At 39.6% G+C, this 13,716-nt stretch overlaps 1 protein-coding gene across 3 annotated transcripts in view; it reads right to left on the bottom strand.

The window, feature by feature from the left end:
* Window positions 1-13,716, bottom strand: part of GNG2 (G protein subunit gamma 2) — a 120,480-nt gene that overhangs the window by 91,810 nt on the left and 14,954 nt on the right. For 2 of the 3 annotated variants that reach the window (XM_034993155.1, XM_034993157.1), the window contains exon 2: window positions 12,605-12,646. The gene's annotated coding sequence lies outside the window, so the exon portion shown is untranslated. Of the gene's footprint in view, window positions 1-4,028; window positions 5,189-12,604; window positions 12,647-13,716 lie in introns of those variants that run through there. The other variant, XM_034993158.1, reaches the window with a different exon arrangement.

Here is a 13,716-nt window from a genome sequence, read left to right on the forward strand (position 1 = left end):
TCAAGACCTGGAAATGCAGGTGCAGCATGATCAATAAGGAAAATAGCCTTAAGTTTTCCATTAGCAAATTAAAAAAAAAGGAAAATTAATTGCTATCTCCAAGCAGTTTTACAGACTGCTTTTTAAAATAACAGCTTCATTGTAATATAATACACATACTATATAATTCACTCTTTTAAAGTGTAACTTTTAGAATATTCAGTTATACATCTATCACCACTATTATTCCAGAACATTTTTATCAACCTCTTAAAAAAACCCATTTCCATTAGCAGTCACTCCCCATTTCCCCCTCTGGTACCCCAGCCCCTGTAACCACTAATCTACTTTCTGTCTCTAAGGATTTGACTGTTCTGCACATTTCAATAAATGGAACCATATAACATTGGCCCGTTGTGTCTGGTTCCTTTTACTTAGCATAATGTTTTCAAGGTTTATCCACATTGTAAGCATGAATCTGTATTTCATTCTTTTTTATGCAAATAATATTGCATCATATAGATACATCGCAATTTCATCCAGGGATCAGTTGATGGACATTTGGGTTGTATCCTCCAGGTTGCTTATTTCTTTTAAAGAGCAAAAGAAAGCCAAGGAAGCAGAAGGAACTGAGCTTCAGTTCAGAATCAACCTAAGCCAGGGATTAATAAACACAATTACTGTTATATCTGCATTTATACCCAATTGTTGTAAGCCACCCTACTCCCAGAGGATATCAATGGAAATGTCAACTGTGGTAACATGGAATATGTGAGAATTTTTTCTTACACTATTAATGAAGAAAGAAGAAGGGAAAAGGAAACAAAACATATCCTCCAATCGGTGAGCAAACTGTGGCACACCAATCCAACAGAATACTACTCCATAATAATAGAAACAAGCTACTGATCCTTACAACATGGATGTGTCTCCTGCAAATATGCTGAGCAAAAAAAGCTAGAAAAAACTCATAATATGAGTGCATTTATGTAAAATGCTAGAAAATGTAAACTCTTCTAGAGTGACAGAAGGCAGATCAGTGACTGCCTGAAGATGGGGATGGGAAGGAAAGATAGTTACCGGGTATGAGGAAACTCTGGGATGGAAATGCTCATTATCTTGATTATGGTGATGGATTCACGGGTGTATTCAGTTAAAACTCATCAACTTTAATTATGTATCATTTGCTGTATGTCAATTATACCTCAATAAAACTATTAAGAAACTTTTTAAAAAAGTGAGTATACCCCCAAAAAAGTATTTGAATGACTACTGTGTGAAAACACTGCCTTTGTTTTGCATATATGGCTTTTAATTTTGTAACAAGTCAAATTATTCTTATTTTATACATAAAGAAACTTGAGATTGAAAGTTCAATAATTTGCCAAGGTGGCCGCCATCAATATTAAACTGAGATCTCTAAATCTTAACACACAAACCCACCTTCTTTTCTCTATACCACACTGCCACTCACTGTTCCTATTACAGACTCAACTCTTCTTTCTGGAATCCCTGAGTCCCAGCATTTCCCCAGTCAGGGAATTTTCTGGCCTAGAGAAGAGGTTCATGCTTTACTGGGGTATTCCAAATTTGTTTTCTTGTGCCTATCACGGTATGCTGCCACAAATACCTCTCCAATTATGGGGATTTGTCTGAGTCAGTTGATTTATTCATTTTCAGTGGATCAGAGCAGTTAATCTGGACTAGATCAAGGCAAGTAATCCTGGTCCCTGGGTCAAAGAAGTGAAAATAATTCATCTGAGATTAAAAGCAAGCTGGACAAAACAAAACTGGCCATTCAACTCACTAGCTGAGCATTATACTTCATTGGGATGATAGGTCCCTCTTTTGAATATGGGAGGTCCAAGAATGTGGACTATTCAAGTTGCTCTGAGGTGTCTATCTACTTTTGGCCACCCCTAGCACTAAACTTGAGCTATAGGTTGAGGTTGCCGTCCCCTCTCTGTATGGGACAAGCACCAGAGCGGCTCCCTCACCTCTGTACAGCCTCCTGATCATCTTACCACATACACAGCTGAACTTTGTCCAAATGCTACCATTGTGCTTGGGTCCATTTGATCATGGGCTATAACCCGGATTAAGTAAAATTAATTTAAAAAATGTAAGGTGGTTAAAACATTTGTTTTTGTAAGATAGCTAAATTTGGGGGAGGAAGGAAGGCCATTTCTTTCACGCAAGACTTTTATAAGGAAGGTCCACTATGCTGGATATCTTCATTTGCCCCTTCAGACCCATTCTCCCTCCCATTCCACCAAGCTCTATGCCCTAGGAAACTAAACTGTATGAACTCAGCAGCGGACTTCCTTGTTCTTTGTCTTCCAGCAGGTTTGGCCAATGGGGAACACAAGCACTTCAGAGGGAGAAAGGATCATTTCAGTGTATAGGTTTCCTGGGATTCCCTACCTCCAGGGTCATTATAATCTGGCTCCACCCCTTTCCTGGAGGCTATAGCTTCTCTCCGGAGGCCTCTCCTCCCAGCCCTCCTCCCTTCGGTCCCTTACATAGTAAAGGAGCCCCAGAGAAGTGCACTTTCCCTATACTCTGCCCATGTCCTCATAAATATGCTCTTTATTAAGCTCTCCTAAAATTAACCAGTTTGAGGATGCCAATTGTTTCCAGTACAGTGGACGTTTTCTGAGGGCTAAGAGTATGCCTTATTCAGAAAATGAACTTACTCCAAGTCCTTGATTTATATGAAAACACTGACATTCGTGGGGTTGATATCAAGCCCAGACAAAAATAAACAACGGCTAGGTGAGGTGTGGAATGGAGAGCTCAAACACCACTGATTCAAACTTTTTGCACTGGCAAAGACACATTCACAAGATTTACGAGCACAGTAAAGGTGGCGGATGCATTTCTTGGATTTTAAAATGTGAGAGATGTAAAACATTTTCAGGTTGCTATATCATCCTTCTTCATGCTTACAAATCATATTTCCATGGTGCCTTCCACATTTCTGCATATATTACTTAGATTGAGACTTTAAACCACTTCTGGGGAAGTCTAACCATCAATATGAAGAAAGAGATGTTTGCTACAATAAAAACTGCCTAAATGGCAAATCTAAGAAAGAGATTTCAGAGGTACCATCTGTTTTCCTTCATTGAGAGGTATTATCATATATAGTAAAAAATGCTATAAAAATGAAGTGATGCTTCCTGTGTCAGACATAAATTATAATCTCGAACAGATTTTGATTACTGAGAGCTTATATCAAAGATATAAGTCCATTAAGGAAAAAGATGGATCTGATCTCATCTAAGCCCAAAACAACTAACCTCCTGTCTCCAGAATTAACCCAACTCTATTATTCCCAAATGAAGAAAATTCTATAACTAGAATAACTACATAACTACTTTAAGGCTGATTTTCTTTGATGATTTTTCTCTAATGAAGGCAAAATGTCATGCAGCACAAATCTCTTAAGTAAAAAAGCTAAAATGTTGAAATATTAATATGGTGCTTTATTTTTGTTTGGTTTGAGTATGTGTGTGCTTGCATGTGTGGGTGGGTGTTTCTGCCCCCCGATTACAGCCACATATCGAAAAGAGAAACTGCTTGAACTAACTTGAGCCAGCAAGGTAAGCTCTATTCTTATATTCATCATGAGTGCCTATAAGAACTCAAAGAGTATTTGAAAGAAGATTAAAAAAAAAAAAAATCTGGAGGACTCTGGCAGCTTCCATTTAATTTTGCATAACACCAGATGGCTCTCACAAAGTTCTCACTTCTTATTTTCCAAATGAGTGGTAAATTCATGCTTTTGATTTTTCCTAAGTCAATGCAACATATCAATGAATAATACCACTTTGCATTTGTGCAGAATTTTACAATTTACAGAGTGTTTTCCAATTCATTATCTCAACTAATCTTTACAGCAGTTCCGATATAGTCAGGGCAAGTATCATAACCCCCATTTTACAGATGAGAAAACAGACCTGGAGATATCATTCAGAACGTGAAGCAACTTGTAGCAACTTGAACTAGCTTAAGTAAAAAATGGAAATGGAAATGTATTGACTCACATCAACTGAATTCATGGTCTCCGATTGTTAATGAGCTCTCTCCTTTCCCATTATCTGTCTCTCTCGTTTGCTTCCCTTCTGTGCATCAGACTTCATTCTCTCAGCAGACTGAAACACTGCCTTATGTGACTCTTACTGCCTTGAGATGAGAAAGGATGGGACCTCATCCTCAACTTGGGTTGGAATATTCCAGAGGAAGAACCTACTGGCCCCCGCTGGGTCACATGTCCACCCTTTGATCCGTCTCCTGTGGTCTGGGGATGAAATACTGTGGCTTCCCCAGCTTGGGTCAAATCCCCACCCTTGAGGCCAGTATTACCCAAACAAACAAACAAAACAGGAATAGACAGAGCCAGTGAGGAAACTGCGAGGAGAGCGCCAGCCACCCTAATTTGTATGTACTGGGCATTATATAAATTGCCCCGAGGCCGGATCAGAATGGCTTCATAACCAGATCTTCTGAGGGCAACCTCAGCGTCCACTTGCTTTACAGCACAGCCCCATCACGCAGGAGCCACCAAGGTGTCACGGGCCTCTCTGTTCCTCACAGTTATCGGTGTAGTCTGGCTCAAGAATATAACTTGGAATAGACTCAGCTTCAAGTCTTGATCCTGTCCCTCATCAGCTGTGCTCGTGGGCAACATACTTAACCTCTGAGAACCACAGCTCCCTCCTTCGTAAAATAAATAATTCCTGCGTCACAGGGTCATCAACAGGATCCAGGGAGATAATGTACTCCAGATGACTTTGAAAATTATAAAGAACTCCCTTAAGGTTTATTACTTAAGTTGTAAATGTAAATTTGAGGGAGGCTAAAATTACACAGTGACATTCTTCAGTGTGGTCCTCCCTCCCACTATATGCTCTATTGGCATCACTTTGGTGCTGACATTTTTTCAGTTTTCAAAAGGCACAGCTCAAAAAGAAGTTCAAGTAGCATCTCCAAATTAAAAGATGTAGTCCAGAAGAGCATTACTAACAGATGGTTTAGTGGCACTTATCATGTTCACCTTTTCAATACAGATTAACCAAAAGATCAACATTTCTGGAAGATGCACAAGAAACTATTAACAGTGCTCCTCCAGGGACACCTGGGTGGCTCAGTCGGTTAAGCGGCTGCCTTCGGCTCAGGTCATGATACCAGGGTCCTGGGATCGAGTCCCACATCAGGCTCCCTGCTCGGAGGGAAGCCTGCTCTCCCACTCCCACTGTTTGTGCTCCTGCTCTTGCTATCTCTGTCTCTGTCAAATAAATAAATAAAATCTTAAAAAAAAAAAACAGTGCTCCTCCAGGGAGTGGGGCTAGAAATTAGTGTTTGGAAAGAAACTTTTATTTTTCATTTATGTCTGTCTCGACTGCTTGAATTTTAAAAATCTTACACATCTATTCCTTTCATAATACAAAAACTAATTAAATTAAAAGCATGGGTATCACAGGAAAGGAATATAGTATATACCTCGTAGAGTGTCTGATGCATAAAAAGCTTTCAGTAAGTTCTTGTTTATTGATCAAACTAGGTATTTCTAGTTACCACCCTTTCAGCAAAGTAAAATCAACTTCACTAGAATAAAAGCCAGTTTTCATCTCTGTGACTGTACATGTTTTCCATTAATCATATCATGAGGAATGTTCACTGCTACCCGCTGAGGATATGATTTTAAGCTCTTACACCTTCACACACCAAACATGAAAGCTACCTTCTTAATTCCCAATGATAAAGCACAGTGCATGCAGCTATCTCTCAACTCTGTTACTGCTGTTCTTATAGGCACACTTCCCTACTAACTTCGGAGGATGCTGGGCTTCTAGGAACCATTCCATTTTACAGTTGGGGGTTTGCATGATATTTTCTAAGAAATTAAAGATTACATGGCAGCATATGCCAGAGCTAAAAGGCAGATTTAAATGGTATTTTTTTTAAATGATGCAATGGCTATGAAGTTTGGATGCTGTGCCCTGGCTAAGTGTGGTTACTGGTTGCCTAGTTACATCTCTGTAGAAAGGTCAAAATGGTTGCCTCTAAATCTAGAAGGAATTAAAAAACCTTAGAGCTTCATAATTAAACCAAGGATTGTGTGAACCCTTATGTAAGCATCCCTTAAAAAAAGTCCCCATCAAATTTTGATCACATGACAGCCCCTGGGGATGTCAAGGGAGATATTTTAATAAAAGGCATTTCGGTATCTGAAATTTGTTACCTTGCTCACATTTCATTAAAGTTATCACATCTGGACTCTTTCCATTTTATCATATCCAATTGCAGTCTGCAACTACAGGATATTAAAAAACTGTCCAACCTAGCTGATACAACGTCTATCCCATGAAAGACAGAAGATTGTCCAGGGTTTTAAATGGTTCAACTTAAAAAATAAATTTCTATTGTAATCAGCTTTGCCAAGTATAGGCCAGTCTATAATCTAGTAACAAAACCTATACATCTTAATAAACAACTAGTGTCTTAACTCTCAGATGTCCCTCCTTCAGCCCCTGGAGTGTTTCCTCATCAGTTCTGCCTTGCACACACTTTTATATCTAAATATCTTCTCTGAGTAATGGGACAGGATAGAGCAACAATTTTGGTCTAGAAACTTAACATGAGTGCATTATAATGGCTAAGACTTCTTACAGAATTTAAAGAGAGGGAGAAGCAGTTTTTTTCTTTTTCCACTTGAAATCCAATCAGTTTTGTTTTGTTTTAGGTAAAATTCACGTAACAGAAAATTAATCATTAACCATTTTAAAGTGTACAATTCAACAGCACTTAGTACATCCACAGTGTTGTACGGCCATCACTTCTCTCTAGTTCCAAGGCATTTCTATTACCCTCAAACGAACCCTGTACCCAGAATAGTCATTTGGACCTCTTATTTACATTTACTCTCTAATTTCTCTCTGGCAAAGAATAAAAGACTCTGGGTTTAAATGACAGCATAATGATTTGGTATGCTTTCATTTCTTCTGGAACTTGTTTGATTCACAAAAAAATAGCAGAGGTCTAAAGCTGAAATGATGCTAGTCCTAACAAAATGAAATCAGGATTGGTTGTCCTAGAAGGAAAGAACCCAAAAAAGGGATTGAAGAAGCTATCAAAATAAGTCACAGTTCTATCCAAGACCTATTCTTGTCAGAAAACCAGACCCTACCCTCCATGACTAAGAGTGCTCAAACTATTTTGGAAAAAAAAAAAAAAAAAGTGGGGGGTTGGGGACTAGTTATTGAAGAAGAATTCCTTGTACCCACCAACTAGGGCAGTTTGGAAGATAGGGAACACTAAAATACATTCCAAAAAAAAAAGTGTTGAAAGTCAAAAGTCTGTTCTGGGGAAGCTAATTTACTGTTCTTGCAGTCCTCTTTGTCCCAGTGGCTTAAAGAACAAAAATATCCAAATAAAGGTCACAGAAATGTAAAAAATGAGACCCTAGGACCTTCAGTATTCCAGTTTTCCTGGTCTGGCTTGCTGAGGCTAACACAAGGCAATGTATGATGGAAGCAGGGAGGAAGGACTGAGCAAGAGTCTTTACCCAGACCCAGCTACTTAGATCTGGGCAAGTAGCTCACTCTCTACAGCTGGAGGTTCAGGAAGCACCAAGTTCTTGAGCTGAATAAGACACCAAGACAGGATCCACTCCAATCCCTTCCCCTCAGGCTTTCAAGATCATCTTCCTAATACTTATCTCTTTTGGGACAGTCTATGCTGCCTCTTAGGTGGGGAAAGGTCAATTTTGTCGTACAAAAAGACAGGATTCAAACTAAGAGAGTCCTGTGCTGTTTTGGCAAACGGGTTTTATAATTTCCATACATGCTGACATGCTGAAAAAGATGCAGTGAGGTACTGTGGTCACTTCAGTGACAAAGTTATTAAAGATGTGTTCATGGAAGGCATCCTGTAGGAGGGTGCGGAGAACTGAAAGGGTAGGGCATGAAATGTAACACTTCCTAAATGTCAGGTTCTTCTTAGTGCTGAATCTGAGGGTTTGGGTTTTTTTGGGTTTTTTGTTTTTTTTTTTAAGTTGGTTTGGGCAAACATGTATATGTGGATACAGATTTTCCAAGAGTTGGAGTCACTGCTGTCTTCAACCCAAATCCTGGGGGTTGTTGTCATTACCTAGTTCAATCAAAATTTCTATTTTGGGGCACCTGGCTGGCTCAGTCAGTGGAGTGAGTTACTCTTGATCTCAGGATTGTAAGTTCGAGCCCCACAATGTGTGTATAGATTACTTTAAAATCTTTATTTACTTACTTATTTTAATTTTTTTAAAGTAACTCTACACCTAAGGTGGGGCTCAAACTCACAACACTGAGATCAAGAGTAGCATGCTCTTCTGACTGAGCCAGGCAGGCACCCCAAAACCAAAATCTTCAAAAAAAATTTTCTATTTTAACAATTCATGGACATGACAGCTACTTTCCACTGCAGCCATTTGTTAGACATCTGGTGGGGGTGGCCACCCATCCCGATTTGCCCAGGACTGGCCCAGTTTTAGCACCAAAAGTCCTGTGTCCCAGGAAACCCCCAGTCTTGGACAAATCAGGATGGTTTTTTACCCTATTGCTAGTCCTAGGTTTGGTCTTCGGATCTGCATTGTTGGAATGTCTAGAGGTGCATAGAGAGGAGACTTGCTAAAAAAATAGCTGAAAAAAATTAAAATCTCCAACGAAAATTTCCAGCTCATTCTACTCCAGAGATGATTTTCAAAAAAAAAAAAACAACCCAGTGGTCTATTTCACTCATGAGGCAAGAAATGGTTTCTTACTTTGTGGGGATGACGTACCTGGTATATGATGGAAATTAAACCATCCTTTGAAATTAGCTATAATAAATACCATTAGAGTGAGGTTCTAAAATATTATGTTATTTTTTCCTCCAATTTCCATATTTTAGAGCCTAATAAATATAACATAATATGACAGGCAGAAATAAGAGCATAAAATAAAAATCTTCAATTTCGGGGCACCTGGGTGGCTCAGTCGTTAAGCGTCTGCCTTCGGCTCAGGTCATGGTCCCAGGGTCCTGGGATGGAGCCCCGCATCGGGCTCCCTGCTCAGTGGGAAGCCTGCTTCTCCCTCTCCCACTCCCCCTGCTTGTGTTCCCTCTCTCGCTGTCTCTCCCTCTGTCAAATAAATAAATAAAATCTTTAAAAAAAATAAAAATAAATAAAAATCTTCAATTTCTTTGGTACTATTCAAAGACCTTGGAACCTGTACGTTATGGGCAAACACCCCAGAGTTAGAGAAACTCCAAAAGCAGCATGCTCTCTAGAGGCCACACCCATAGTACCAAAATGTCTGGCCAAGAAAGGAGCTGTGGGACTTCAACCTGCCCACCGGATCCAATGCCAAATACTCCAAGAAAAGCAAAAGACTTCAGGGGCTATATCTACAAAACAGGATTTGGAGAGTCCAGACAAGAACTTGCTTCAGCAGGGGCGCCTGAGTGGCTCAGATGGTTAAGCATCTGCCTTCAGCTCAGGTCATGATCCCAGGGTCCTGGGATCAAGCCCCGCATCGGGCTCCCTGCTCAGTGGGGAGCCTGCTTCTCCCTCTGCCTCTGCCTCTCTCTCTCTCTCTCTCTGACTATCATGAATAAATAAATAAAACATTAAAAAAAAAAAAAGAAGAACTTGCTTCAGCAATCTGGAAACCCTAACCCTGCTCAACCCTACATGATGAAATGTTAGATACTCCCACCTCTGCTACCTGAGGTCTTTCTGCTTTTCTGAATAACTAATCTCTTTCACTTTGTAGCAGACAGAATAATAGCCCCCAAATAAGTCCCTGTCCTAATCTCTGGAGCCGGTGAATATATAACCTTTACAAGGGAAAAGGGACATTGAGTTAAGGACTTTCAGATGGGGAGAGTATCCTGGATTATTCAGGTGGGCCAAATCTTACCACGTGGGGCCTTAAAATCAAAGAAGATTTCAGAGTTAAGAGATGTAGATAGAGTAGAAGACATACAAAGATGCAATGCTGTTGGCTTTGAAGATAGAGAAAGGTAGACTCTAGAATTCTCTCCTAGGGCCTCCAGAAGGAAAGGCAGCTCTGTTGATACTTTGCTTTTAGCCCAGTGAAATCCCCACAGAACCAAACCTGCAGAACTGTAATTTTTATTGCTTTGAGCCACTAAGTTTGTGATAATTTGTTACGGCAGCAAACAGGAAAGGAATATATCCTTCACTGACACTGCTGCTTTTCAGTTTGCCTGATGCTTTCGTAGTATTTTGCTCCAAACCCTAATATTTGACCATTTCTTACCCAGTGTTTAATTTGCTTCTCTACATAGACTTAAAAAAAAACATATTTGGTACTGGAGAAAATTTGCTCAAAATCCCTCTAGTAGCGCAAAACGCCATTTTTCTTTACATGTCTACTTAGTTTCGTTTCTTTCTTCAGTTTGTTAGCACATGACCACTGATATAAGGAACCACTGAGCATAACTGAAATCAGTAATTTTGCATGAAGCAAAAATGCTTTTGAGAATGGAAAATGACAAGCCCTCTAAAATTGTGCGCAAAGACACAGTAGTTCTCAATGTCTACTTAGGGTGCTCTGGATATCACAATGACTGGAAGATGCCACTGGCCTTTTGTGAGCCAAGAACAGGAATACCAAAGAGTACAATGAAGAATTGTCCCATCCAACCTGCCAGCAACTCCCACTGAGAAACTCTGCCTGGATTGATTTGAAACATTTAAGTCCACTCATTAGCATGAAAGAAATCAACATAAACATCAGACACAGAATATCAAATACTTCTAAGACAGTCTTCATTATGAGCAATAGAGTAGTCCCCACTTATCCATGGTTTTGCTTTCGGCAGTTTCAGTGGCCCTTGGTCAACTGTGAGGAAACAGGTGATCCTCTGCCTAATGCTTCATCACAATGCCTGTCATTCACCTCCTTTCCTCTCACATGTAGGCATTTTATCATCACGTGTCATCACAAGAAGGGTGAGTACAGTACAATAAGGTATTTTGAGAGAAAGACCATAGTCACATAACTTTTTTTTACAGTATATTGTTATAAATGTTCTATTGTTGTTCATCTTTTACTGTGCCTAATTTATAATTAAACTTTATCATATGTGTATGTATGTGTATAAATATCTATCTCTGTGTGTGTGTGTATATATATGTATATATATATGTAAAAGCACAATATACATAGGGTTCAGTACTAGTGCAGTTTCAGGCATCCACTGGGAGTCTTGGAACATATCCCCCACAAATAAGGGGGGACTACTGTATTTGGTAGAATGCAGGGATGGCTCTGTACTCAGTTGTAAGATGTTAAGTACTTAAATCCAAAAGAACCTCAATATGAGGTAGCTATATATGGTCTTAAAAGCATACTCACATAGGCCTTTCTTCTTAAAGCTCTAGACCAGAGATTCTTTTTTTAAATTTCTTTATTTACTTGAGAGAGACAGAGAATGGGGGAGGGGCAAACGGAGAGAATCTTCAAGCAGACTCCCCGCACTAAGTGCAGAGCCTGACGCAGGGCTCGATCTCTCAACCCATGAGACCATAACCTGAGCAGACACCAAGAGTTGGACACTCAACCGACAAAGCCACACAGGCGCCCCTCTATACCAGAGATTCTAAGTTTCTAATACTAGCAAATACTAAATATTTGCTGAATAAATACATGGACGAAAGACTAGCTCCAGTAAACTAAATCAGGTTATAGGTAGGTAGTATTTTTTATTAGCACTTTTCTATAACCACTAAATAGTTATGTAAATAAACAATTAAAAATCCAACAACCAAATTCAAATCACTGACATATAATCCAATGGGGAAAGAAGAGAAATAGGTGGTGGAATAAATGAAAAATATTGGCCATGAGTTGATAGTTGTGGAAATCGAGTGATGGGGATATGGAAGTCTATTATATAACTCTATTTTGGAAAAAGCTTGAAATTTTTCCTAATGAGGTTAAATTTTAAAATAGGGGGGAAAAAATCCACGTTGCTGACTGTAGATCGGGGAGAGCAAACACATTATCACCTGTCTCAGCAATATGATGACCTTGCAAGTTTACAACCAGATTCAAATGGCTTTAGCTACTTTCAAAAGCCAAGTTAGCTTCTTTAAGAAGAAACCCCTACAGCATTAGATTGACCTTTTGTTATTATTGTTTGTTGCTGCTGGGAAAGCCCTTACAGTGTCTATAACCAATCTGTTAAGAACAGGGCTTACCCTTCTCTGATCTAATCTACAATGATGTCTGTCTTGCACAGGGTATTTCTGCAATAGCTGCAACCGATTAATCCTGTATGGTGCCAGAGGAATACATTGTCAGGCTGTGACCTCAAGGCTCTCCAGCTCAGGTTTTTAGAAGGAAATGGGAAAATCTGGGTGAGAAATCAGACTTTATCTTCAAGGATAACTGCTTTTTTCTTAAATCCTGAAGTCCTGTTAATTTTGCTAAAGCCTCTATGCATATTTCTTATGGATAAACATCACATGTTAAATGCATTCGTCTACAGGATCAGTTAAGATCATCTTTTCTGCTTCAAGTTCTGGTTAGATTCAAGAAGCTCCTGGGAGGAGAAAATATTCCTTAATTCTTACCTCTTCAGTTCCCAAAGCCTGAGGCTCACTGGCAGATCTGGGCTGTTGAGAAAGCAGAGAGGAAAATGAATGTTGTTGTTGTTGTTGTTGTTTATAAAAAGGAAAAATAACATGATACATAAGAGCTGAATTAAGCAAATGAGTGTTTCTGTAAATAGGGTTTGGTGGTAATGGCTGAAGAGCCCTAAGCGCGGAGGGTCTCACAGGTTTACATTTCTGAGCCAAGAACAAACATTCTGTTAACACTTTTTCTTTTAAGAAGCAGATGTGAAAATAACAATCTCTTTGTGAACTTCCCTGGCCTTCAAGAAAACATGAAACATAAAGTGGGCTTGGGAACCTAAGGGAAGCAGAGTTCTTGGTGACAGAAATGATTAAATGAGATGACTAGGAAGAAGTTTTTTCCCTCCTGACCTAACCCGGTTTGCTCCCAACAGGACCAAAGGGGCAGAGGCAGAACACATTCTTGCTCCAGGAGTTACGAACAGAGCTGGATTTCCGCTTGTGTGTATCTAGCCCTTACAGAGGGTAGATTTGGACAATTTAGGAATGATAAAAGCATCTTTAGTATCTAATGTTTCTGTGGGCTGTTAACAGCAGAGACACTGACACCCCTGGCCACAGGGACTTCAGAGGATGTCAAGTTCACAGTGGGTCCTAGGACCGAATGAACATCTGTGTCTATAAAGACACTTCAGACTGGTGGGTGTGCTAGAGCCTCAGCCCAACCAATTATATTCCCAGATGACTAGAAGGGATCATATGCTTTTAAATGAGCCAAAGTTATTAGGAAAGCATTATCTCATGATTAATGACAGCAAAGAAATAATAATAATAAAAAAAAGCCAAGGGCCAAACACAACCTGTTTTCACAGAATGAACCCTAGGGATAACAATGATTAGTGGGACTTGCAGAAGAAGCCCGTCTGAGGGTGCTCGGTGCCTAGCACTCTAGCACATTACTGGTGCTAACAGCCTCTCAGGGAAATAGTTTGGCATTACTCATCAAGATCCTCAAATATGTTCTCAACCATTGTCTTAGTGATAACACTCCTTGACTTTATTAAAAAAAAAAAATCCAAAATGTAGACAAAGAATTATCGCCAAGGTGT

The sequence above is a fragment of the Mirounga leonina genome, unplaced genomic scaffold (assembly GCF_011800145.1).
Source record: "Mirounga leonina isolate KUSES-001 unplaced genomic scaffold, KU_Mleo_1.0 Mir_82, whole genome shotgun sequence".
Classification (NCBI taxonomy): domain Eukaryota; kingdom Metazoa; phylum Chordata; class Mammalia; order Carnivora; family Phocidae; genus Mirounga; species Mirounga leonina.